This window comes from Zalophus californianus, chromosome 14, assembly GCF_009762305.2.
Source record: "Zalophus californianus isolate mZalCal1 chromosome 14, mZalCal1.pri.v2, whole genome shotgun sequence".
NCBI lineage: Eukaryota > Metazoa > Chordata > Mammalia > Carnivora > Otariidae > Zalophus > Zalophus californianus.
Window position 1 is genome coordinate 30,418,500 of NC_045608.1, and position 25,467 is coordinate 30,443,966.

General features: G+C 43.6%; 1 protein-coding gene across 1 annotated transcript in view; it reads right to left on the reverse strand.

The window, feature by feature from the left end:
* The window catches only part of LDLRAD4 (low density lipoprotein receptor class A domain containing 4), a 447,499-nt gene that overhangs the window by 385,018 nt on the left and 37,014 nt on the right, over positions 1–25,467 (reverse strand). The window contains 1 exon segment of the mRNA XM_027577445.2: positions 6,788–6,878. The gene's annotated coding sequence lies outside the window, so the exon portion shown is untranslated.

The following is a 25,467-nucleotide window of genomic DNA, read 5'->3' on the forward strand; positions in this document are numbered from 1 at the left end:
TCCACACTGGGTGTGGAGCCTACTTTAAAAAAAAAAAAGAGAGAGAGAAAGAAAGGAAGAGAAGAAGTTTGTGAACCAATTAAAGATCAAAAAATAGGTAACTAACCTAAATATGACAATCCTAAATTGTAACAATTTCTTTTAATGACTCAAAAGCACCATTATACCTTACAAAGTACTAAAAAAACATTTCACAAACCCACCTGGCCCCGTGGGAAGAAACAACTCTTTCTCAAATGATCCAAGAATCTCAGGGCCTTTTGTTATTTTTATGCCTCACACGTGGCAGTTGCCAGACTAAACAGCATAGGAAGTAGAACTCCCTGCCGAGTCACTGTACTGGGTAAATGCAGCTCAACCCAAGTCTAGAAGTAAAGAATGCCAAGGGGTTATATTCTTGGGCTATAACAGCACAGGAAAAATATTAGAACAGAACAGAACCTACATGACAGATAGCAACTTAGGAACTTTTTAAAAAGTTAATGCAGACTCAGGTCAGAGAGTGTTTAGGATGAGTACTTCCCTGCCCCAAATGCCTCATCTCCAAAGCGCTGCTGTGAAGACGGAGAAGTGGCCATTGTAACTGACAAGGCCACCAATACCATAGTTTCCCTGCTCCTGTAGCTCTATCTGCGAACTCAACAGAACAACTTCTGTTCCTAAGTGGAGCATGTAGCCCAGGCAGTGCAGCACTGCTGACCTGCCCTGGCACTCTCTCCTACATGACCACTGGCAGCTGTAATGCTCTGCATTTGTAAATTAGCTGTACACTTATTCGGCAATCTTGTCTCCCAAATATGACGGGCCCGGTTAGGCTGAAGGTATGAAGCAGAGCACCGTTGAGCAAGCCCCAAAGCCCACAGCGTGCTGTGGAGCTGAGATGAAGCACTCTTATTGCCTAATGTTTCCTCTATCATCTCTGAACAAGCGAGTCCCCTGACTGCCCTGTCATAATGTCCAGGTGTGGAAAACGTGGAGAACCGTGGCAAAGTGGATCCCCAAGAAAAGAGAGAGAAACCATTAAATGCCAGGCTGAATCCATACAGACCCCAGACATCTTGTGAGCAGCAGGTACCTTCTCAAGCACTGAGCTTGCAAAGTTAACCAAGCATCGATTGCCAAACAGCCTTCAGCAGAAATCATCTCTGACACAAAAACAAATATTACATGAGGTTCAAGAAAAAAGCCTACAAAGCAAAATCCCAATGGAAACCTCCCGCAGTCCCCTTTTGCGTTGTTGGGTTAAACACTTTCTAACTGGATCCCTCTCCTTCCTCTGCCTGTCGTCTTTATTCCTGTCGACCTCTTCCCTCTGTCCGTACTCATTACATTTCCAAAATGATTTTTCCAAGTTATGTGAACTTCACATCTCATGCTCTACTGCAAATGCTCTTAACCTTTTTGGAGGTCAAAATCTTACTGAGAATCCCATCAAAGCCCTCTGGCTTTCTCTGCAGGAACAGGCACAATTTCAAGGAATTCACATATGCCCTGGGTCCCCTGGAGGTTAAAAACCTCTGTCCCACAGTGGCGGCTTCCTCCCATCTCCTTTCTACATTGAATTTGAGAAACACCTGGCTACCCACCTCCATTTGTGAAAATTATGTAACTGACAAATTTCAAGAATCCGTAAGGACTCCTTTTGATGGGGTGGCCCATCCACCCCACTGATAATCAAAACTCTAAGGGGAGGTCATCTCATATAAGCTCAAGACATTCAGCCAGTCTGACACCAAGCAGCCCTGAAGGACAACTCCCCCCCAGATGATGATACCTGCTCCCAGTGACCGCGCTCACACATGTACCAATGTGACTTTGTGGGGACCGCTGAGACTCAGTCTGTTACAATTGGCATCAGTTGCTATCGGCAAGTCATCACAAGAACCTGACCTTGGTAAGCGCATTTTACACTTGAGTGCTATTCATCCGGGTGACACCAAGCGGGGGCTGGGGAGGCAGGAAGACAGACAGTGACAGTGCCAGAGCATGCTGCCAGGCACTGCCCCCCACCCCACAGGCTGCAGAAGCTGCCTCACCCACACAGAGAGACTGAGCCTGCAAAGCCAAATTTCTGAGCTGCTGCTGAGACTCCCATAAAAAGCAATGCTATTTCTAACCTCCCTCACCATGGAAAACTACACATGCCACCAAGCAACCCAGAATCTCTGAAAGGTTTATTTTTATACTCTTCCCCACGCCCCCTACCCTTACCTCCCCCACAAAATTTTTAGGTGGAAAATTTGCTAGCTTTTTAGCAGTTTGACACTACTGTGCTAGGCATGGGCTGACGAAGCTGCTAGTTTGTTTGATTTTAAAGCAAAATGAAAAGGTATTTTTCTGATACAGCTCTGAATGAGTCTACTTTAAGAAAATAATGTAGTATAATAATAGAAGGACACAATCCAACAAATAGGCAAAGAAAATTCCCAAGTTCGCAGACCACAGACAGAAATAACAGAGCTAACAAGTTTCTCTTCCCTGTCTCTAAAAGTGGTGCTTCTGCTTGCCGGACTTTCTCTTCACATTGCTGATTTTTCCTAATTCGAACATGCCACAAAGTATCCCTGATGCCCTTGCAGAGTTCCGATTTTTCTTTTGCTGTTCTTAACCTTAAAGACTGAGGCAAAAGCAGTGAGATGGACTTCAGATCTGAGTCCCCTGACACTGTGTATACATGGGGTAGGCAGGAGGGAGGGAGGAAGGAGAGAGAGGAAACAGGAAGAAGGAGGGCCTGAATGAGGCCTCGAGAACCCAAAAACTCTTTCAGAAGCCAAGGGGCAACCTAGAACTAGTCAACCCGGGCTCTGTCCCGGAACTCCTCCCAATGGGAACTTTGGTGTCACTTCTCTAATGACAAACTGGAAGGCCAGAGAGGCACCAACCCACCACCGTCTGGCTTCTCACACAGACAGGAAGTTTTAGTGCAGCCTCTGAATGATCCTAACCTAATTGTAAAGCAGAGTTTAATCCTCCTTCAAGTTAGGGAACCTCCAGCACAATATGGTCATTCACACCATAGCTCCAAATGTTTTTGTCTGATCACATTTTCACAGTTTAATCTATTTTATTATACATGCCAAGGAAACATCTGGAGAAAATAAGCCTTGCTTTATTTACCAGTGTAGAAAGCAGGGACCTACACTCAAAAGTGTCCCTTCTCCCAACACTACTGATCCTCTTTGAGTTTCCTTAATAGTTTAAATTTATGGGACTCCTGAGTGGCTCAGTCGGTTAAGTGTCTGCCTTTAGCTCAGTTCATGATCCCGGGGTCCTGGGATCGAGCCCCACATGGGGCTCCTTGCTCAGCGGGGAGCCTGCTTCTCCTTCTGCCTGCCGCTCCCCCCTGCTTATGCGCTCGCTCTCTCTCTCAGAAATAAATAAATAAAATCTATAAAAAAAAATTCAACACAAAGCCAAGGAAGTTCAGGTCAGGGATGTATGGCCAGCATCTAAGGTTATGTTTTTATATATTTTATTCATTTATTTGTCAGAGAGAGAGAGAGCACAAGCAGGGGGAGCAGCAGAGGGAGAAGGAGAAGCAGGCTCCCCACCTAGCAGGGAGCCAGATGCGGGGATCAATCCCAGGACCCTGGGATCGTGACCTGAGCCGAAGGCAGACGCTTAACCGACTGAGCCACCCAGGATCCCCTCAGGTTATTTTTTTAATGCTGAAGCATCTCCCCACTGGGACCATAGGTCTTACACGGGAAGACTTTGACACTGCTCCCTGTTCCTCACCATCTACTTCAGATCCTTTAAAAGGATTCCTTTTAAAGGAAACCAACAGAGAGGTGGGATTTTCCCCATCTGAACCTTTCCTATGTGTGCTGAGAGCCAACCAGATATAAGTCTGAGGTTTCTTTCTCTCACGACAAGGACAGAAAAGGGTGTGAAAAGCTTGAATTAATGATTTCTTCACCTACATCCTAGAGGCATTGTGCTCAGTCAAGTCACCAGCACTAGCATTCCACCACACCTGGCTCCAGCAAGAAGATGCCTCATGAAATTCCTCAGCAAACCTCTTCCATCCTAAAGGGGACAGAGAGATCCATGCCTCTACTCCCTTTTCTCTGATCCTGCCAGCACATGGTCCTTGGACCAGAACTAGCATTTGGATGGCAAATAACTGACATTTTACTGAACTCCTACTGTGTGTGAATGCTGAACTAGACATCTTCACAATAATTCCACAAGATATATATTATCCCATTTAAAGATGAGAAAAGCTGAGACTCAGAGAGGCTTAGGACTTGTCAGAGTAAAACAGTGAAGGAAAGTGGCAAGGACAGAATTTGAGCCAAAGGCCATGTTTCCAGCTATACCTTACAAATGTGATACAGCCAAGAGGTATCTGTCTTCAAATTTATCAAGCAGGTCACAATTTTAAATTTTAAAATACATTTAATAACAACCTAAACATGGTAACCCAACCCCATTTTAGAACCAAGTCCAAAAAAACCCACCATACAGTAAGACAGGCACATTCTGCAGTTAGTGCAAAAATCCAGACCTCCTTGGGCTTTCCCAGCCAAGCAGTTGGAGCAGAGTCGTAATGCCACCTTGTCCATCTTATCAGCACTTAGGAATGTCTCACGGTCCAGCTGTGAGCTTTGAGAGGCAGAATTTTACAAGTAACAGAACAAATATAAATTCCAGGACAGTCAGCTGTAAGAACCTATTTTAGAGGTGTGAAAGTTCTTGCAACACCTCAGAATCCAAGTATGGTGCCTGAAAATGACCCGAGATGCACAAAGCAACAAGCAGGTCTGCAGACAGGGATCTGTTCTTTAACCATTCTAATGTTCATAAGGAGCAACACAGCCTTGTATTTAATTTAAAATCCATATACAGTAATGTAGTCAAGAGAAAGATTTCCATTACCAATTTTGAAACCTGCTTAAAATAACTGACAGAATGAGGTAACCCCATATATGGTGGGAAATCGGGTTCTTATGTAATTTGCAAGTATATTTCTACTTTTGTCAAAATTTTGTAAATCAAGCTGTACAGTCCTTAGGAGCATAATCCAGTGGTGTTTCAATTATCCAGTAAAATTCTATTTGAAGATGGCTTTAGTTTTTGGTGGTTAAGATTAAAGAGGACTGTATCTGAGATGATGAAAGAGTAACTAAACCGTGCCCCCACTCTCTTCGGCTCTGGTAGGGATGAGTTGTTGCCTCCCACCTTAAGCTGGTAGTGGGCATGCCAAATTATGGAAGAAAAATAGCACAACTCATCAACACTCACCAAGTAAGGGGCGCCTGGGTGGCTCAGTCGGTTAAGTGTCCAACTCAGGAAAGAAACATTTGAACTGCATTCACTCAACAACTCAGAGGAACTGCCCCCAACATGGACTCAGAGTGTGTGTGTGGTTTGTTACATACTGCATGCTTCGTAGCACCTACAGTTTTAGGAAGGTTCCAAACTGTGAAAAGTCCATTTAAATTCAAGGGTCTGTGTGCCTCAGTGAGGAAGCACATTAAATCACTCCAACTGCCTCATCTACTTTCAACCGCAACCATAAATAGAAAGCTTGGATATGCTCTGAGAGAGCATCCAGGGTGGGAATCTTCATCAGTTCATTTCATGTGACAAAAGTTTTACTGAACTCCTCCATTATACCAGGCACTGCTTTAGGCACTGGCCGGGGGGGAGCTGGGGGATAGCGGGAGGGAAGGAGGGAGATTCTCGCCCTTATAAAGCTTACAGTCTAGTAAAAAACTTGGAATAAACAATGAGTCATACCTGGCACATTAAAATTTAGGAAAAAGTTGCACCTTATATCTTACAGAATTTCTTACTTTCCTGAAGACCCTCGTGTATTTCTTCATTTAATGTTCGCCATAGACTGGCAATTAGGCAGAACAAGAATCACTAAAATCAATTAAGAGTTGACAAAATAGAGGCACTGAGAGGTGAAGAGGTATGCCTAAAGTGAAAAGCTGGTGGCGGGCAAGGTGAGGCAGGGTAGGATGCTCCTGGCACCCTCTCAGCACCTTCAATGACTGTCCCCCCAAGGGCTGGCTCTGAATCAGTCTTTGGGTCTGAGGATGTCCAGGGATGACCGAAATACACAGGTGTCACCTAAGCTTCTACTTCCAGATAACCCAATGCCCAGCTACTTAGACCCACTCTCCAAAACAGAAACAGGCACACAAACATAAAGCCAAATGCAGTAAATTAGGAAGCCAACCCCCTCTTCACAATAACAAACCATACGTGCTACCAATACAGAGAAAGAAAAACCTGCCCACTTGATGTTACAACAGCTAAGAAAGAGAAAGGAACTAACATTTATTTAGTGTATGCTATATGCCAGATGCTGTATTAAATATGATGACTCCTTTATTACTGATGGCAATCCCATTATTATCCCCATTTTATGAAGTAGGAAACCAAACAAAACACAGAATTTAGAATGACAAATAAGGAATCCCATTTCCCATGGATCTTAAGTGTTTTTAAGTATCTGGGCATTAAATGCTCAGGCTCAGCAACAGATACAAGTTGAATCGTAAGATTATTTTTTTCAGTAAATCTAGGAATATGTATTTTTATATACATTCACAGCTCAAGGTGAATTATAAACAAAAAAGAAAAGTCACATTTAATCTGATATCATACAACTTTCCTCCTATCGGAAAAAGCTAAATTAGTAAGATAGTCTTTGTGCCTAGAAATTGCATGACTTTTTTGAGAGGTACATATGATGTACCCCTCATAACAGTTAGTGCTGTGACAAACTCTGCTTCACAAACTTTATCGAAGAGTCTTAACTTCTACTCACCTTTTAAGCTGTATGAAAACTGATGTGAGTTCTTGAAAATGGTCCAGTCAGGAGACAACGGTGTGATGTTACAAATATAGAGCTTGAACTGCTAAAAGGAAAAATAAAGAATTTCACCAAACCATTTCTTTGTTTCTCTTAATGCACCCTCCCTTTCCCCAAGTTCCAAAAAAAAAAAAAAAAAAATAGTAAGTTGAGGACTATCACAATAAAAGCCACAAATACCAAAATGAATAAAATAAGAACACAAAGGTAAACATCAAATAATAAAGGGAGAATTATAGTAAAAAATCTGAGGTAAGGGACATGACTGAGCTAGGGACAAAATCCCCCTATCAGTTCTCGAGCAACCACAAGGGGCACCCTGTTCTTACCTTCCAAACAAAAGAGACACAACTTATTCCTCTAAACACACAAAACTTTTCTTCAATGAGGGCCCACGAACAAATGAACAATGTCCTTATTGGATTTGGGTTTTTTTTTTTTAATCATAACAGTCAGAATTAACTTGTGAGCACATGGATCCACGCAATCCTTAACTGTAAAGAGGGGCAGGATCAGGGGCACCTTTTTCCTCCCATGAAATATGTTTAATTTTGTGGGAGCAGCAAGGACCCTTGCTTAGTGAAGACCCTTGGGGGAACACCCCTGGTTCTGTCTGAAAGGTCGTCTTTACACCCGCCCCTCGCCCTGTTGGTAGAACACCCTCCAGTGTGGTGCTCCAGACTTTGTCCAGGTCTAGTCCCAGTTCACACAACCTGTCATGATCATCCTCATCCCACCTTGACGAGTATACTGTGTGCATCACACCATTCCAGGTCACATCGGGTGGCTGCCTTGTGCCTTACAAAACAGTTTCAGGTAAACTCAGTCAACTCTGCCTCAGATACCACAAGCACCTCTCAGCACCCAGCCTGCCAATGTGTAGGATGACACTCCTGTCCAAGGTTGAATAAGGCACCATCTGTCTAGCTTGTGTGCTGTAGTGTACTCTCCAGGAGACTTGTCCCTTAAAGTGTGTTCCTACCATATGTCACTCCTGAGTGATCAGCCAATGCTAAGACATCCAGATAAAAAATTACTGTGTCTAGCCAGAGGATCCTATGAGATTCCTATGGAGGTCCACCCTGAACACCTGAGCCAAACACCTTGCTGTTTTTATGTAACTCCTTAGTATCAATACTATGAAGCCACAGACATTACTTTCTCCTGTTTACTGTCTACTAAGAGAAGAAAACAAGCCACTTCTGGTTTTATAAACAGTAGTTTTTATTCCTCAACTGGGATTGCTCTCATCAGTCTTCCGAGGATTCAAATGTTCAGACTTATTGAGAAAAAAAGTCAGTGGAATAACCAGAAATGTACTGGGTTGGGCAAAATGACCCTTGAGTGCAGGCAGAACCTGTGACATGCTTCTAACCAACAGAATTTGGCAGAAGTAATGAGATGTCATTCCCTTGATCAGGCAATGCTATACAAGACTCCATCTCAGCAGACTAGAGAGTGACAGACTCCCTTTTTACCTCTGAAGAAGTGAACTGCTATATGGTGACAAGGACGGTGAGGAGGCCACATGGCAAGGAACTGCAGGGGCCTCGAGGAGCTGAGAGGCCCCCAGCTGACACCCAGCAAGGAAACAGGAACATCAGTCCTATAGCTTCAAGGAAATGAACTCTACCAACAACTTGAATGATCTTAGAAGTGGATTCTTCCCAATCCTACCTCCAGATGCAAACACAGCTGGGACCACACCTTGACTGCTGACTTCTGATATCCTGAGCAAAGAGCCAATTAAGCCATGCCCAGACTCCTGACCCATAGAAACTGTGAAATATTTTATGGGTGTTGGTTTAAGCTACTAAGTTTATGGCAATTTGTTAAGCAGCAACAGAAAATAAATTCAATTTAGTAATTAAGTATAGGGATGTATAAAATACATATATATTATATGCATACATAATTGGTACAATAGAACAGCTCTTCCTACCTGCCTCATCCATCCATAAGTGAAAATTCGTTTCTCCTACTTGACTATGAGCTCCTTCTGGGCAAGAACCACATCACCATCACCCTGACATCCCCTTAGACTCTGCAGAGTATGTGGCACATGGGAGGCCCTTACATTTTTTTTAAATAAACCAGATTAAAAGAGTTATGATTTGTCAATCTCTAGTTGACTGCAATAAGGCCAAAGCAACGGAATTTATGCAAACCTTCAAAACAGAGCAAAGAACCTCTAAATTGATTTCAACTTGGTGGAAGACACTTAGCCTCATGCTCTACCCCCAAATGATGAATCCACAATTTTTCCAGTATTGGTTATTTCATTTTACCTGTGAACCTGAGTCAGTGCTTAGAAATGTTCCTCAGTAGTCACTACTTTTGCCAAATATCCTTGCCACTTTTCTGGCATTTAGCTATCTAACAGCTAAAGGTTAAAAACAAAAAGATCCCTAAGAAATTTTCCAAAGGAAGAATTTGTTACTTGTTCTTAATTTCCCATTCATATCAATAATTCATTCCCAACCAAAATGGAAAAACCTGTTATAGGTCAAATAACCCAGCTCTAATTCTGAAACAAAATGCTAATCCAACTTCATGACAACCTATATCAAAAGTGCTTTAAGATTGATTTTTTATTTTTAAACAGATGATTTTGAATTCTCTTAAGATTTTACTTAAGCCCTGTTTAAAATAAAAGTTGAATATGTAAATATGTTCAGTTTCTGCTATCCTTAAGAGACAAATTGTTTTTTATTACAAAGAAGATGGTGACTAAAGCTCTATTTTAGATTTTCAAAGGACTGGTTTAATAAAAGAGATATTTTAAAACATTCAAATCCGTTAAATTACTTAAGACACTACAGAATAAAAATTTCATTCACTATAGAAACCTATCTTACTCTCCGGAAGTCTATATGCAGGATTATATTATATAGTCCCACTCCCTCATAAATCACTCAGTAAACCTTAACATTATCTCCAAGGTTTATCCCCTGGTGCTGAGCCTCTCAGGCAACATAGTTTTCACACTCAAGCCAAAAAAAACTAAAAACACCAGTTCCATGACATAGGAGGCAGAGAATTTCAATAAATTCGCCTCTTCTTCTCAGCATAATTTTAACTCTCTTGGAGCCCAACTCTATGTGTGAAAATAACCAATGCCCCACAACAGGGAACTTCACCCCATGCAAAGAAAGAAACAGGCCCAGTTTATAGACCCCACCCAGGTCCCTCCACCCACAATTCTAATAAGTACATGCCTTTTCCATAATCTCACAAAACACAGCTCAACACAAAGTCCAGTGCTTCAAAGAAAGAAGACTGAGAGTTAATATCATGCCCCCACAAAGGAAATTAAGCCTTCAGTTCACCCGGAGGATGACCCTAAAGAGAATTATTATGCCTAGGACCTTAGAGAAGATGGTGGCAGAGTTCTTTATACATAGACAACCATACCCTGCTGCTTGTAATATGAAGCATTTGAGGAATCCATACATGGTTTTTCAAAGTGATAAACTATGGTCCTGTGGGGATGATGATCTCACTAGCCCCAAACCAACTTTTTTTACTTCTTCTTCTTCTTTTTAATTTAAATTTTAGTTAACATACAGTGGTTAACAACATAGTTAACAACACTGGTTTCTGGAGCAGAATTCAGTGATTCATCACTTACATACAACACCCAGTGCTCATCACAAAAAGTGCCCTCCTTAATACCCTTCATCCATCTATCCCATCCCCCCCACCTACCTCCCTCCATCAACCCTCAGTTTGTTCTCTATGGTTAAGTGTCCCTTATGGTTTATTTCCCTCTCTCCCTCCCCCCCCCAATATTCACCTATTTTGTTTCTTAAATTCCACATGAGTGAGATCATATATTTGTCTTTCTCTGACTGACTTATTTCACTTAGCATAATACACTCTAGCTCCTCCATCCATGTTGTTGCAAACGGCAAGATTTCATTCTTTTTGATGGCTGAGTAATATTCCATTGTGTGCAGGTATGTGTGTGCACGTGTGTGTGTGTGTGTATCTCACATCTTCTTTATCCATTCATCATTCGATGGGCATTTGGGCTCTCTCCATAGTTTGGCTATTGTTGATAATGCTGCTATAAACATCAGGGTGCACATAGCCCTTCAAATCTATATTTTTGTATCCTATGAGTAAATACCTAGTAGTGCAATTGCTGGGTCGTAGGGTAGCTCTATTTTTAACTTTCTGAGGAACCTCCATACTGTTCTCCAGAGTGGCTGCGCCAGCCCAAACCATCTTCTAAATGCCATGTTCCCAACACGTTTCCAGCAGTTTACACAGCACTGTAGGTTCAGTGGCCACAGTTTGGGAACCATGAGCTGGTGAGAGGCAGGGCAAGACTCAGAGGCAGAGTTGCAGGTATTCCTGGAAAGTAACATGAAGCAAGGAGGTCACCTCCCTTGCCCCAAGAAGGGGATACATGAGTGGTAATTAGACTGAAAAACCATAAGGGAAGTGAGACACATTTATTCTTTTTTATTATTATTTATTTGACAGAGAGAGAGAGAGGGATAGCGATAGCAGGAACACAAGCAGGGGGAGTGGAAGAGGGAGAAGAAGGCTTCCCGCTGAGCAGGGAGCCTGATGCGGGGCTCGATCTCAGGACCCTGGGATCATGACCTGAACTGAAGGCAGACGCTTAACGACTGAGCCACCCAGGCGCCTGAGACACATTTATTCTTAACCTTCACAGTATTCTCACTTTATCTTTAAGGTAAAGGAAGACATTTATTCCAGACAAAGGTTAAGAGAAATCTGGCTGCACGCTTCCTTTCTCTGAAACAGGGCTGGCTTCCAGCTGGGAACTGGAGCCATTTAAAACACAATGATGCCTGGAGACAAGAGAGCCCTTTTGTGAAATTATAAGTTGGGCTGGAAAAAAAACACAAAGTAGTAGGTAATATACTTCAGTGTTACACAAAGAGATCAAGGAAAATAGAAAACAGAGGTCTCTTTCCCAAATCTATACTTACATCATTTTTCAGAAATGTTGAGGCATTCGTTAAGGATGGACTTACACTTCCACCCCAGATGCATAAATTTTTTTGTCAAGTACATTTCCACGACATAAAATGTGTGTGTCCATTTATTCAACCCATAAGTACCATACAATTTGGTTTTGGTGTCTTTCTCTCATGGGGAATTATTTCACAGGACACTTATGCCAAGAAGTACTGGACCAGAGGTGTGTCTTTGCAGCCCAAGTGCCCAGCACAAGGATCTGCTCTCTCACTAATTTGAGTCTGGTCTGGGAAAGGGTCAGGCCAGCAGGGAGCAACCTCCCTGCAGAGCCCAGGGTGAGATGCAAAGATGATGAGTGCAGGTTCCAGCCGCAGAGCCAAGACCAAGAGTTTGACAAGTTGTATCTTAACAAAGCATCACCAACCATTTCATCGGTGCCTTTCAAAATCGAGGAATGCACAGGAAGAGGGCAGCTTTGGGTAACTCCCAGCAGACACAAAACCAGCGGGGACCAGGACTCGGGAGAGGGATCCCGAAGCCAGCTGCCTTCTGTCGGCTGTCTGGCTTACTTCTAACAGGGATTTCTGTTCCCAAAATAGAAACGAAGTACCTCTTGAAAGCAGATGCAAAACAAAGAAACAGTCCCATTCTGCTTGCCAGGAAGAAATAAGGCGCGGCGACACCCGAAAGTCATCTCTTCTGGAGCACAAAGGGCCGGACGAAGGGCCTTTCCTGGGGCACAGCTGAAACGGCCAGCTTCCTCAAAGACCTGGTCCCCAAAGCCCCTCGGGGGTGCACCCACTGGAGTAAGGCAGTACTGGCGGGCTCCCACCCACGCCTCCTCCCGCCCAGCATAGGACAGCAACAGCTTCGAGGGCTACGCTCACAGGACAGCGGGACAGCCAACAAACCTTCGCAGGCTCTCCCCGCCCTGCCTCGCCCTTCAACCAAGAAAATCTTTCAGTCAAAGCAAAAACGGTCCATCTGCCTATGGCTAAACAGACAGGTTTTGTTCTATCTTCCCTGCTGTTTTGGCTTGAGCTCTTCCGACTCCAAAGTTCTGAAGCTCCCTTTGCTAAGCTTTATAAGGGCCAGAACTATGTATGAGGAAACTGGGACAAGGCCACCCTCGGGCAGCCCTGCGCTGCGAGGAAACACCACAGCCAACAGGGCAGCCCGGGCTCCTGCCGGATAAGGCGACGCGGCCTCTGCGCACGCGCACGCGCACGCGCACGCACTCACAAGCACGCAGATGCACATGAGCGTGCACGCACGTAGGCAGGCGCGCACGCACAAGCGCTGAGGGCGCTTGTAAAATCTAAAAATGGGATGCTTCGGGACCCATAAAGGCAGAATTAAATGTTTCAAAGCACACAAAGAGCGAATAAAGTTCTTAACAAAGCTAGAATGTGCACCTTAAGGAAACAACAACAAAGAGGATTTCTTTTTTTTTTTAAGATTTTATTTATTTATTTATTTATTTTTAAGATTTTATTTATTTATTCATGAGAGAGGGAGAGAGAGAGAAGCAGAGGGAGAAGCAGGCTCCCCGAGCAGGGAGCCCGATGCGGGACTCGATCCCAGGATCCTGGGATCATGACCTGAGCCGAAGGCAGACGCTTAACCATCTGAGCCACCCAGGCACCCAAAGAGGATTTCTTTTAAGTGACATCAAGTCCAACAGCGAAGTTTCCTTGTTATTTCCAAACTCAAGGGGAGGAAGACAGAGACCGACCCCTCCACAAAGGATCACAAAATACTTTAAAGTAATAAAAAACTTGACAGTGATTGGGACATCAAGATCCTTTTTTGCTTCTTAAGCAATGAAGTACTGTCTCATTTCTCAGGCATCCTGGAAGGAGTTCTCAGGGCCAAACCATACTCTTTAAAGCATATTAGCACACATCCAAATGGAGATGTTACCGTTTCTGTTACAAGCCAAAAAGGGAATCAAACACCCAGTCACTATGGCAGGAACTCCATGAGCACGTGGACTGGCGGAGTAAGGTAAGAGCCAAACGCACAGCCTGCCCTGAGTTCAAATCCAGATCCACCACTTACTGCTTGTCTGACCCCAGGGAAATCATGTCATCTCTGAGACACAACAGCTAACAAATGACGATATGGTTATCTACCTTCAGGTCACTGCAGAGACTTAGAAAGACAGTAGGGGCCTTAGTAACCGATCATAAATATTAATATAGTCAAGTGATATAAAGAGCAGCATGGCTTCTAATCAGAGAAAACCGGCTGCTAATACCTATGACTCACAACAGAAGTACCTCTTCCCAAGAGTCCTCCTGGTTTACCTCACTCTCTACAGTCCTCCTCACTCAGTTTCCAGTGTTCCTGGGCTATCTGCACATACCCTCTTTCATGTTCACTCAGGACTCCCCATGAGAATACCAACTCTTAAGAACAAGTCTCATATTTTCTAAGGAGAGGTCTCATATTTCTGGGTGTTTTATACAATCTACTTCCTTCCCTGTAGCCCTCAACCATACCTGTATCTCCATATCTGGCATTCACCAGAATAACAGCCTCAGAGGAAGACTTGAGGCAAACTCCCACCTTTCACATCTTATAAGCTCTCACACTTAATGAGCTCAAGCCCTGTCCCTTTGTTGTAAGTGAGGAAGAAATCAAGGAACGTGGTGGTGAATAGTATTAACCAAGTCACACAGGTGGGTCAAGTCCCTGGGGCAAAGACCTGGGCTTCTTGCCTCCCCCACCATACCATTGGCATCTCCTTATCACAGAGCCTACCTTATAAGAAAGAACAATTGCCACTGGCATTATAAAGATACATGTCCAAATGACCCACATATCTTACCACACAGCACTGGGCCTTGGGGTTTCAACATTCCTGACAGCAAGATAAGGCCTACTTCAAGAAACAGTCCTGCATACCCAGGATTCTGAGCTCTGGCCCAAGTGTTCTGTTCTCTGCTCTTTTTGACCTCCTGTTTGGATACTTAATTAATTACAACAAGAAGAAATCAAACAGATAAAAATACTCAGGCATCTTGGTCATTCATTGCTAGGTAATAATAGTAACAATAACAATAAAGCTAACATTCATTTAATCTTTGCTCAGTGCCTCTCTTGCAAGACCCTTTATGTATCTCATTTAATGCTCACAGCAACCTTGTATGGATGTTATTAGTAATTCTCAGTTAACAGATGAGACAATCAGAGTCTAGAAAATTTAGGTGATTTGTCTAGGGTCATACAACTCTTAAGAGGCAAAGCTAAGATTTGAACCCTATTCCATCTTACAAGCAGATCCACAGAGCAATCAAAACAAAGGGTTATAATAAGAAATAAAGCAAAGCTGAGGTATCAAAAAATGAATATGTTTTAATCTTGGGAATTCCTTTGAAAACTAAGGGTGTATTTTTGTTGTAATATTATCTTCAAACCCAGACTTTATGAGTCTGTTTGGAAATAGCAACAAGTCATTCACCAATAAGCACACTTCTTTCAGACCCTTTTGGTCACTTCCCGTGAACACAGGAAGTGTGTCCTGTGTGTTCCCCTTCTCCACAGGCAGAAACAAATGTGGATACTGTGGAACCCAGCTGGCACATGAGAGTCCTGACCCCCAAAGACTGGCGCAGCAGGCGGCCACAGCTGGGGCTTCTCAGGAGTCACAGCAGACTCAGTCCCAGGCTGGTGAGGCAGCAATGTTTTTGGAGACCCATTATGTCCCAAATTTTCCACCACATGCTATCAGAAAATAAAAAGGACCTAAGTTGTTATTTCTCTGAAATTCTAAAATTTAGTATGGAGAATAGGGCAAACATAAATAAGTCTGTGCTTTTGTAACTAAATGTCAAGACTGGTTTTCAGATGGCAAAGATAAAAATTGATATCAATATTTTATTGACCTCTATTAATATTTAACATTAAATATGGAGCCAACTCTCTGTAGAAAGCTGTTTCAATGTACTGAATCCCTAGCACTGTGAGGGGGTGATGCTAAATGCCAGGAACAGACCAAAGAAGTCACCATGTCATGTGAGGTAGAAAGAAGAAACCCAAGTATCTCAAACTCATTCGACCATGAAATCCACTGGCAGGCTGTATGAACACCCACCAAGTGCCAGACACGATTCCAGGCAGTTGGGCACATCAGTGAGCAGAACAAGGGTGTAGAGTTGAATAATAAACCTACTCAACAGGTGAATTAAGTAGTTTGCTCAGAAATGGTAAGGCAAGTGCAGAGCAGAGCGGAGGACAGCCAATACAGCCAGAGGGAAGCAGTGCCAGAGAATGCTCCCTGAGAAGGCAGTATCAGAGACAAGGCCTGAAGGAGGAAGGGGGGTTGGACACAGGGATGTTTGAGAAAGAGCGTTTCAGGGAGGGGTCCAAGAACAAAGAAGCAGCCTAGCTGGACAGAGTGAATGAGGGCAAAAGTATCAGGAGATGAGGTCAAAGAGGCAATGGGGGGTCCCAAGAGCTTGTGGGCAACTGTAAGGACATGGCATTTACTCAAGAAGAATGAGGAGCTACTGAAAGAGTCATGCATTCATTCAACAAGGACTTACCAGATGCTAAACATGTCAAGCCCTGTGCCAAATACTAAAGTCATAAGAACAGGAAGAAGGCTGAAAAGATGCAAAAAAAAAAAAAAAAAAAAAAAAAAACTAGACTCCTCAACCTTCAATGGTAGCTAAGGTCTTCTTTAGTAGACTAAGTAACCAGGAGTACATTCCAACCCTCACATGGGAACCTGGACATGAGCACTCAGTGGGCTCGAAGGACACCTCTCCACCCCCTACTTACATATAGATCCTGAATGTCTACCAGGAGAACACCAAAAATACAGAAGATCCTAAAGTTGTGTAAATCAGCAGTGAAAATCAAATGAAATCCAAAAATCATTTTAGTCCTGATTATACCTCATTAGATTCTAAATATTTAAATCTATCGATGGTACTATAATAGCTCTGTAATAACTACAATGGTTTAAAATCTTAACCTATATTTCCTAATATTTCTAAATGGCAGAATGTTTACTGTTCATTGATATCTAGATATGTATTTGTCATTTTGGTAAACTAAGACAGTAATAAACATCAATGCTTGGTCTTTCTCCTCTACTAAACTACACAGATTATATCTCCTTAATACTTCCTCTGTAACTCACCCGTGATACTGATCATTATGGACTTTCAAACACTCTTAACATATGCAATATATACATGTATATACATACATACATATATACGTGAAAATGGGCGCCTGGGTGGCTCAGTTGTTGAGCGTCTGCCTTCAGCTCAGGTCGTGGTCCCAGGGTCCTGGGATCGAGTCCCACATCGGGCTCCCTGCTCGGCGGGAGACCTGCTTCTCCCTCTCCCGCTCCCCCTGCTTGTGTTCCTGCTCTCACTGTCTGTCAAATAAATAAATAAAATCTTAAAAAAAAAAAAAAGAAAATGCATATATATGTATACACATATATACATATACTGAGTTGTGACATTAAAAATCTCTATATACAGGGGCGCCGGGTGGCTCAGTCATTAAGCGTCTGCCTTTGGCTCAGGTCATGGTCCCAGGGTCCTGGGATCGAGCCCCGCATCAGGCTCTCTGCTTGGTGGGCAGCCTGCTTCTCCCTCTCCCGCTCCCCCTGCTTGTGTTCCCTCTCTCGCTGTGTCTCTCTCTGTCAAATAAATAAAATCTTTAAAAAAAAATAAAAAATAAAAAATAAAAATAAAAATCTCTATATACATATGTATACCACACATACAACTTTTTTAAAGTTCCTAAAAACAAAAATAAAAAAATAAAGTTTCTAAAAACAATACTTAGCCTTATAGTTGTGAACTATATTCTATCTTCTATTACACATCACTTTTTTTTTTTTAAGATTTTATTTATTTATTTGACCGAGAGAGAGATAGCGAGAGCAGGAACACAAGCAGGGGGAGTGGGAGAGGGAGAAGCAGGCTTCCTGCCGAGCAGGGAGCCCGATGTGGGACTTCGATCCCAGGACCCTGGGATCATGACCTGAGCCGAAGGCAGACGCTTAACGACTGAGCCACCCAGGGGCCCTACACATCACTTTTTGAGGGCTGGTTGTGACCTACTAAAATGATTTCGTGACCTGCAATTCTAAAACACTAGTCAAGGCACTTAACCAATTAACTATTAATTAATAAATAACCTCAAATTCATCACAACATCGCCTGTCCCCTACTTTGTCCACCTACCCTCTCAACCCGCAGAGAAGAGCAAACTCTAGTCTACTCCTAAAATTTCAGAGTGTCCCGAAGGATGATCTTTCAGAGCACAGCCCTGCAAGACTCATGAACTAACCAGAAGGCAGAAAGAAACTAACTGTTCTCTGCTGGAGCCAAACAGAACTCAAGCCATCCGCACTATCTGTGCATGAACTTGTTAAATAAAGTCTCCAGTATTCTGAAATAACTTAATGAAAACACATTCTACTGCTAAACGATCTTTGGCTTTGGCTTCCAGTGCTTTGATAAACTGGTAAATGGTCATTAAAATAGGACCAGTATAAGCACTACTTTGCATTTGAGAGTAGGGCAGATTCAGACTCAGCAGGTCTGCAGTGAGCCCCAAGATTCTTCATTTCTAACAAGCTCCCAGGGGATGCCAATGCGGTGGTCCAGTAACAAAGCCCTAGACAGCACTGGGTAGTTTACAGATCAAGGTAGCCCTCCCTAGCAACCCCTAATAATTATGTTCAAATACACAGCAAAGCCCTCAGCAGACAGCACCTGCTGTGAAGGCAGGTGTAGAGGTGATATCCACAAGCACATTAATGTGGGCTTCAGCTGATGGCAACCCATCGGTAGTGGTGATGGAAAGGGCCATCTGGGAAGACTGGAGAACAGCACCTAAGTGAGGGAGTAGAAGAACCACACGGAGGAAACTGACTTGGAAAGCAGGTCCAGGCTCCTTCAGAAATCTACAGAATGTCCACAGAAGAAAAGAGAACATCTATTTGGAAGTAACTCAAGTGGAGGTCACTTTCAAGCAAAAAGGCTTGAGCAATGGAACGCAGAAAAGACCCATCAAAATATCCATAGGCTCTTACTGACCAATGGGCCACTTACAACTAGGCACAGTTACCAAAAAAGGGAGAATTCCATACATTGCCATACCTCCTCTTCCTCCCCCTTTACCCCACCCACTACATCACTGCAGATAATCTCTCCTCTGCTGTCCTGACCACTCCTCTCTTGCGGTGTTTGTTCTGCCCCTGGTGAATTCTTGTGCAGCCTGCACCACTGACTTCCACCCTACCGTTGCCCCACATTTGGGGGCCCCCATCCAATTTAGACACCACAACTCATATACTACCAACTTGAATACACTAAAAGTTAGCTATGTCTAACAGACCTGCTAGAGTTCCAGTTGGCTGTAAAAAAACATACATTGACAATGAAAACCATCATTCAAGAAAAAAAAAAGTCCACCTCCACCCCTTTTTTTGAGACAGAGAGTAGGACTCGGGGGGGGGGGGTGCAGAGGAGGGGAGAGAAAGAGAGAGAGAGAATCTTAAGCAGGTTCCACATCCAGCATGGAGCCCAATGCAGGGCTCAATCTCACAACTCTGAGATCATGACCTGAGCCAAAATCAAGAGTCAGGCGCTTAACCAACTGAGCCACCTAAGCACCCCCCACCTACCCTATTTTATTTGAAAGGAACACAGATGCTCCAAATACTCCGTGTCAACTGGTCACTTTAATTGAAATTAGATACATGCTTCTACTACTTCATTAGAAGTCAAGTTCAGAACACAATGTCTGAGTGTAAAAACTATCATCAGCCAATCGCTTATATTCCATTAGTTCACAGTTGTTGTTGTTTTTATTTTTGGTTTTTTTTTTTTTGAGATTTTATTTTTAAGTAATCTCTACACCCAACATGGGGCTTGAACTCAACAACCCCGAAACCAACAGTCTCATGCTCTACAGACTGAGCCAGTCAGGCACCCCTGTTGTTGTTGTTTTTAAATTACCATATTCCTCTTCATTTTATACCATTCTTAGAAAATATTTCCCAGCATCTTCTCCATCAAATCATCAAAAAGTAACTATTGGGAGTTGAAATTCTACCCATTTGGAGGTCACTATTAGCCAACTAAAGTTTGGACATGCTATTCTACATGTTCTACATGTTATTGAATTAATAAGAGTAAAAATAAAATTCCAGAAAAGGCAAAGCCTACACTAGTACAGCCTTTCCTTATTTGAAGCCATGCAGTCTTTCCTCATTCTTGTGGGTTTCATTAAACTAAGAAGCACAGAACACTGTAAACTGATTTGCTAGTTTCCATACTTGCTGCCAAATTTCCACTTCTGCAAAATCAATTTCAATCAAAAAAAAAAAAAAAGTAAAGTTAATCTAGTTCTTCACAAACGGTCCAGAATGTGAGGTAAAAATTTGGAAGAAAGGAAAGCAGTGGTTGGCAAATAATGCAAATGTTAATTTATTATCTTTATTTTTTAAATTGCTACATTGCCTCAGAATCATTTCCTCCTCTTAGCTTTGGAAAGTTTTTAAAATGTGGACACTGCCAAACAATGACCTTGTTATAAGCCAAAGTTCAGTTATTTTAAGGAATTTACTACCTTTTTGCTGAAGGAGTTCTCATGGAAATCCTTCCAAACCACCAACTTTGTTTAGAAGTTTTACACATTTACAATATAATGCCGTACAGTTTCTAAAAATTTTAGGGTTTTACTTTGTGCACTGCTTCAGGCTTTAAGAAAGCAGTACAACCTAAAATCAGTGACACAGGTAGACGAAGGGACACTTAAAAGGGAAAAGCATGAAGTAACTTTGGTGTAGCATGGTTACATTACAGGGAAAATCAAGCTAGGGAGAGGATGCAATGTATGCCGTTTGCCCCAGCTGCTAAGTCCTAGACAGAAGAGCAGTTTTGAAAGCATACCATTTCGCATCTGCTGACTTATTAAAATACACCCCCCCCCTTGGTGTCTTAACAGAAAACTCAGATATGCATGTAAAGACCAATTGGCACCACGTTTTCAGATCCTCAGATGAAATAACTCCCACTTAGCCAGAATCCAAACAACTGGGAAATTCAAATAACTGGAATTTTTGGGAAAAGGAAAATAATTACAACCACAAGAACTTAACACACAATGTAATCAGCCAACTTCCCAAGTACAATGGCTTGCCAGGACAGGAGGGAGAGGGGAAAGGAGAGGGGTCAAAGTCAAGAGGTGAAAGCAAGAGGAAATGGTCCAAATGGGAGACGAGGGTGAAGGAGGAAACTAAGGCACCAGAAAGAGAAGGCAAAAAGTCAGCCCTGTCTACAACCCAACAACAGAGATACAAAATACTCTGGCACGTGACATGAAAGTGAAGGAAATCAGTATAAAACTGTGGTCTTTGCCACAGTTGCATCTCTCTCCATGCACATCTTGAAAAGCACAAGAATTAAAGTTTGACGAGAGCATGCACTGGTCTGCACGTTACTTAAATCAAAGGTCAGAAGGACAGTTAGGACTCAGGGTCTGCATTAGTTCTCCTGGCAAGACAACCTGCTACCTATTACCATGAGCCCAGGAAAGCGGCTGGACAATGCTAGGCAGTGCTCACGAGTGGGCGGTCTCTACCGCACCAGTCTGAGTGAGGTTCCGTTGCCTCTGCTTCAAACTCCCAGGGAAGCAAACTGTGAGAACGAACAAGCAACCGAGCTGCATGCTACATCTGAAGTGAGGCTTATTCATCTCAAGCTGTGTGGTGTCAGAGCTAGATCTGAGTGAGAACAGCTGGCTTGTGTCAAGCATGCGGTCATTGCACGGGTTACTGTAGAAAGCGAATGAGCGTGCACGGGCTATTCCCCTGGAACACTTCCCAATCCTGATAAAACTGTCCTGGTTCTTCTCAAACCCCACCACGACATGTGACAGGTGGAAGGGGTGCGCTGGTTTCAAAATAAGTAAGACAGACGCTCTTCTGCTGTTAATGTTGTGGGCCTTGTGTACCCACACCAAAAACAACACACACACACACGCACGCACGCACACAGACGCCTCTCATCACTGCAAGTACTGTTTTCAAACATACCAAACATTTCTCTGATAATTTAAAAGTGCAAGATATTACACTATCACATGCAGTGAATATTTCTAATACAGTCGATTATTTGAACCTTTCGAGCAAAAGTACATCTTGCAAATACAGGTATGACTGTAGACTGCTACACAATGACTTTAGAAGTCTTCTTCGTAATTCGGATTGCCATCTGAGAACATTTTTATCAGCCTCCCCTGTTGCCAAAGATCTCCTGTTGACTCTAGCCAAGAGCTAGCCCAGAACTCAGACAATGATGTTATTACAGGAAGAGATTCCATGTGAAAGTAGGTCTATCGTTCAGTTAACACAGATTTTCAATCTCACTGGAACATAAAAATTGCAACCTTTAGAATTGCTCTTACTCCGAATTCTGTTCATTTCCATTCTACACCAAGTCAGTGACTCACCACCCTTTGAGGTTGTGATGAAAACTGTAGCTAACACCCTGAAGGCGACTCCAAAGGGTGGGGTGAGGACAAGGCTCCAGGGACGAGAGCAGGAGTCCAGCCAGGACATCAGAGCCGGGCTCCCTTTAGAGCAGCTCTCTTCCTTGCACATAAAAGCCATCAGCGGCTGCCATCCCAGTATGAACGCCAGCCACTTCAGCAGCTTCCCTTTGATCTGACATGATCATTTTGCCAATTAAAAGGCAACTCGTCCTCAGCCATGCCCAGAACTGGGGAAGACAGCCACTGGAGACCCTAAGAATCCTCCCCACCTCTGGATATGGGAGCATCATGCCAGAAAGAAAACAAAAAGCAAAACCCCGAGTTGGGTGCCTCCCTAAGTCTGTGGTATGCCTGCCTACATCAGTCTCAAGTCCGGGGGGGGGGGGGGGGGGGTCGTGCAGGAAGAGTACAGCATGTGTCCATGGTCCAGTCCTGAATCTCAAGCTGGGTAGCCAAATGACTCAACTATTTGTAGCAAAATGGCCCTTTGTGTTTCTGGGCCTAATGGGAGAAAGCAGGAGGGGTCGGGCAAGTAGCCCATGTCCTACAGGACAACTACAAAAGTGCCTAACATTCTTATTACCACACATACTCCTGGGCACCACCTCTCTTCCTGAGTCATAATCTCTTAAGGTGGAGTTGTGGGAATCTGCATTTTTAACAAGCTTCCCCCTTAAAATTCTTAAACATACCAACATTTGAAAAACAGGTCTAAACCCAAATTAAACTGATGTGTGGGAGAATGGGACAGGAGGCTACGGGAGCAGAGGTGGAAGGGATGGAGACAGGAAGAGCAGGCTCCCCAGGTTTGGCACCAAGGCACCCCCTACCTTGCCTTGGTGCCAAGCAAACAGGACCCACCACCAGTGAAGTAGGCGGGAGGGGGATGAGCAACAAGTCCTGAGGTCCACACCCCACCACCAAATGACTGACAGAAACCATCTTACTTTTCTTGGTGAGTCAGGGCTCACATGAGATCTAATTGCTCTAGAAAAATAGAGATGTGGCATGCCTTGCTTCTGAGTGCCATGGAATGATTCATTCCTGTTATGCATTTTAACAAGTCAGGATGAACCCAGAAAAGTACTCACCTCTCCCGCTGACATCCATGCTTCACAACAGAGGAGGGTGGCATTCCAGGCAGAGGAGCCGGGAAGGAGGTCTACAAGGTGTCTAACTAGAGAAATGGGGTGAAACAGGGAGAAGTGGGAGAGGGGCCCGGAGACAGAGACCAGGCCAGGCCACTGTGACCCATGGCCACAGGCAAGTCCAGCCTTTACCTTTTTTGAAGCAAGGCAGTGACATGTCAGTTGTGCGGGCCAGAGGGGGTCCCAGACCAGGAGCATCAGCATCCCCCGGGAAAATGTGAGAAATGCAAAGTCTCGGGCTCCACTCCTACCAAATCAGAAACTGCATTTTAAAGAGCCCTCAGGGGCACCTGGGTGGCTCGGTCGTGAAGCATCTGCCTTCGGCTCAGGTCATGACCCCAGGGTCCTGGGATCGAGCCCCACATCGGGCTCCCTGCTCAGCGGGAAGCCTGCTTCTCCCTCTGCCACTCCCCCTTCTTGTGTTCCCTCTCTCACTGTGTCTCTCTCTGTCAAATAAATAAATAAAATCTTTAAAAAATAAAATAAAATAAAAAATAAAGAGCCCTCCAGGTGATTCTGACACTCACTGAAGTCTGAGACCCTCTGCTCCAGAACACAGTGAGAACACGGGAGGAGAGGAGAGAAAACCAGAGGTCAAGGGCAGAGAGCAGTCTGTGCAGCGGCGGTTACAGAAGTCTACACATGAAGCATGAAGCACTAAGAATCGAAGGCAGTAACTACACGGAGGAACGAGAAAAGCCACGTGAAAAAAAAGAGTCAAAAGTAAACTTGCAGGACTTGGTGATACAGAGGCTGGATGTGCAGAGAGGAAGGTAGAGAGCCAGAACAAGACCAGGTTCCTGGCCTGGGTAACCAGCTTTCAATCAGGGGAAAGACAAGAGATTAACTTTTATTATCATTGTACAGATAAATGTGCCAATGTCTGCCTCAACCTTGAAACACTCAAGTCTGTTTTTGTAAGCCAGCTTGGAGGCTTCCAGATTCAGGAAGATTGTATTTAAATGCTTTTATAAAACAGCACAGTTGTGAAATGCATCCATGTGCTTTCTTCAGATACATTCTTCAACTATTTTTTTCAGCAATGCATCTTGGAAAGCTTTATAAACAAAAATCAATCCAGATTCAAAGTCTTGGAAGAAGGGAAGGGCTATAGAGAAATTACTTCACACAATCCAAAGAACAGCCATTTGCAGAGAAAAGTATGAAACACTGCTTAATGCTCATCACAATGTTAAATAGAAAGGAAACACAGTATGGTGTCTAATACAAAACACATGTTAAAGGTTTCTCTGCCCAAGAACGGTATTTACCTTAAGTCATTGGGCTCGAGATATTGATGGGAAAAAAAAAAGTCCATTCTTAATTAACTATACTCATAAAGGATGCAGTATAATTGAATGGCGGCAAATGTTTCAAAAATAATTTCTGGGTTTATAAAATGTTTTTACACTTATTGTTAAATATGCATGTGTCTAATGTTCCGGATATTCTCTTTTAAAAAAGCAACAAGGCCCACTGTGAAGATGTGACTCCAGGGAGCTGGGAAGCCGTCCAACATCTCCATATCCAGGCCCCATCCTTCCTTTGGCCACTTAACACAGAGCAGCCGTCTGGCAGGACGGTCAGGTCGTGTGGTCCTGAGTTGTACAGAGCCATGCACAGCCACTTCCGCCCCCCTTCCACCTGTAATCTTTGAAATGGCATCCAACCAACAGCAGCGAGCCTGGAAAGGGAGGAACGGGGTCCTATCTGCTGCAGGAGGGATGGGGCCCCATGCCCCTCCCTGACTCTATCATAGCATCCTACACACTCCTCGCCAGGGTGTCCTGCATGCAACAACCACCTTACAGACTTACTCCAGAGTTGTCTTACAGTCCCCCACCCCCAAAATCCTAAAGTCATGCTGACTGGACTTTATTAAATGAAATAAGATTACTAACACAGGAGAAGCTGAAGTTTGGCTGTAACTCAGTAAGGACCTTCTGACAGAAAGGGAGGTAATGCAAGTCAGGTGGACCAGTGTCCTCACTTAGA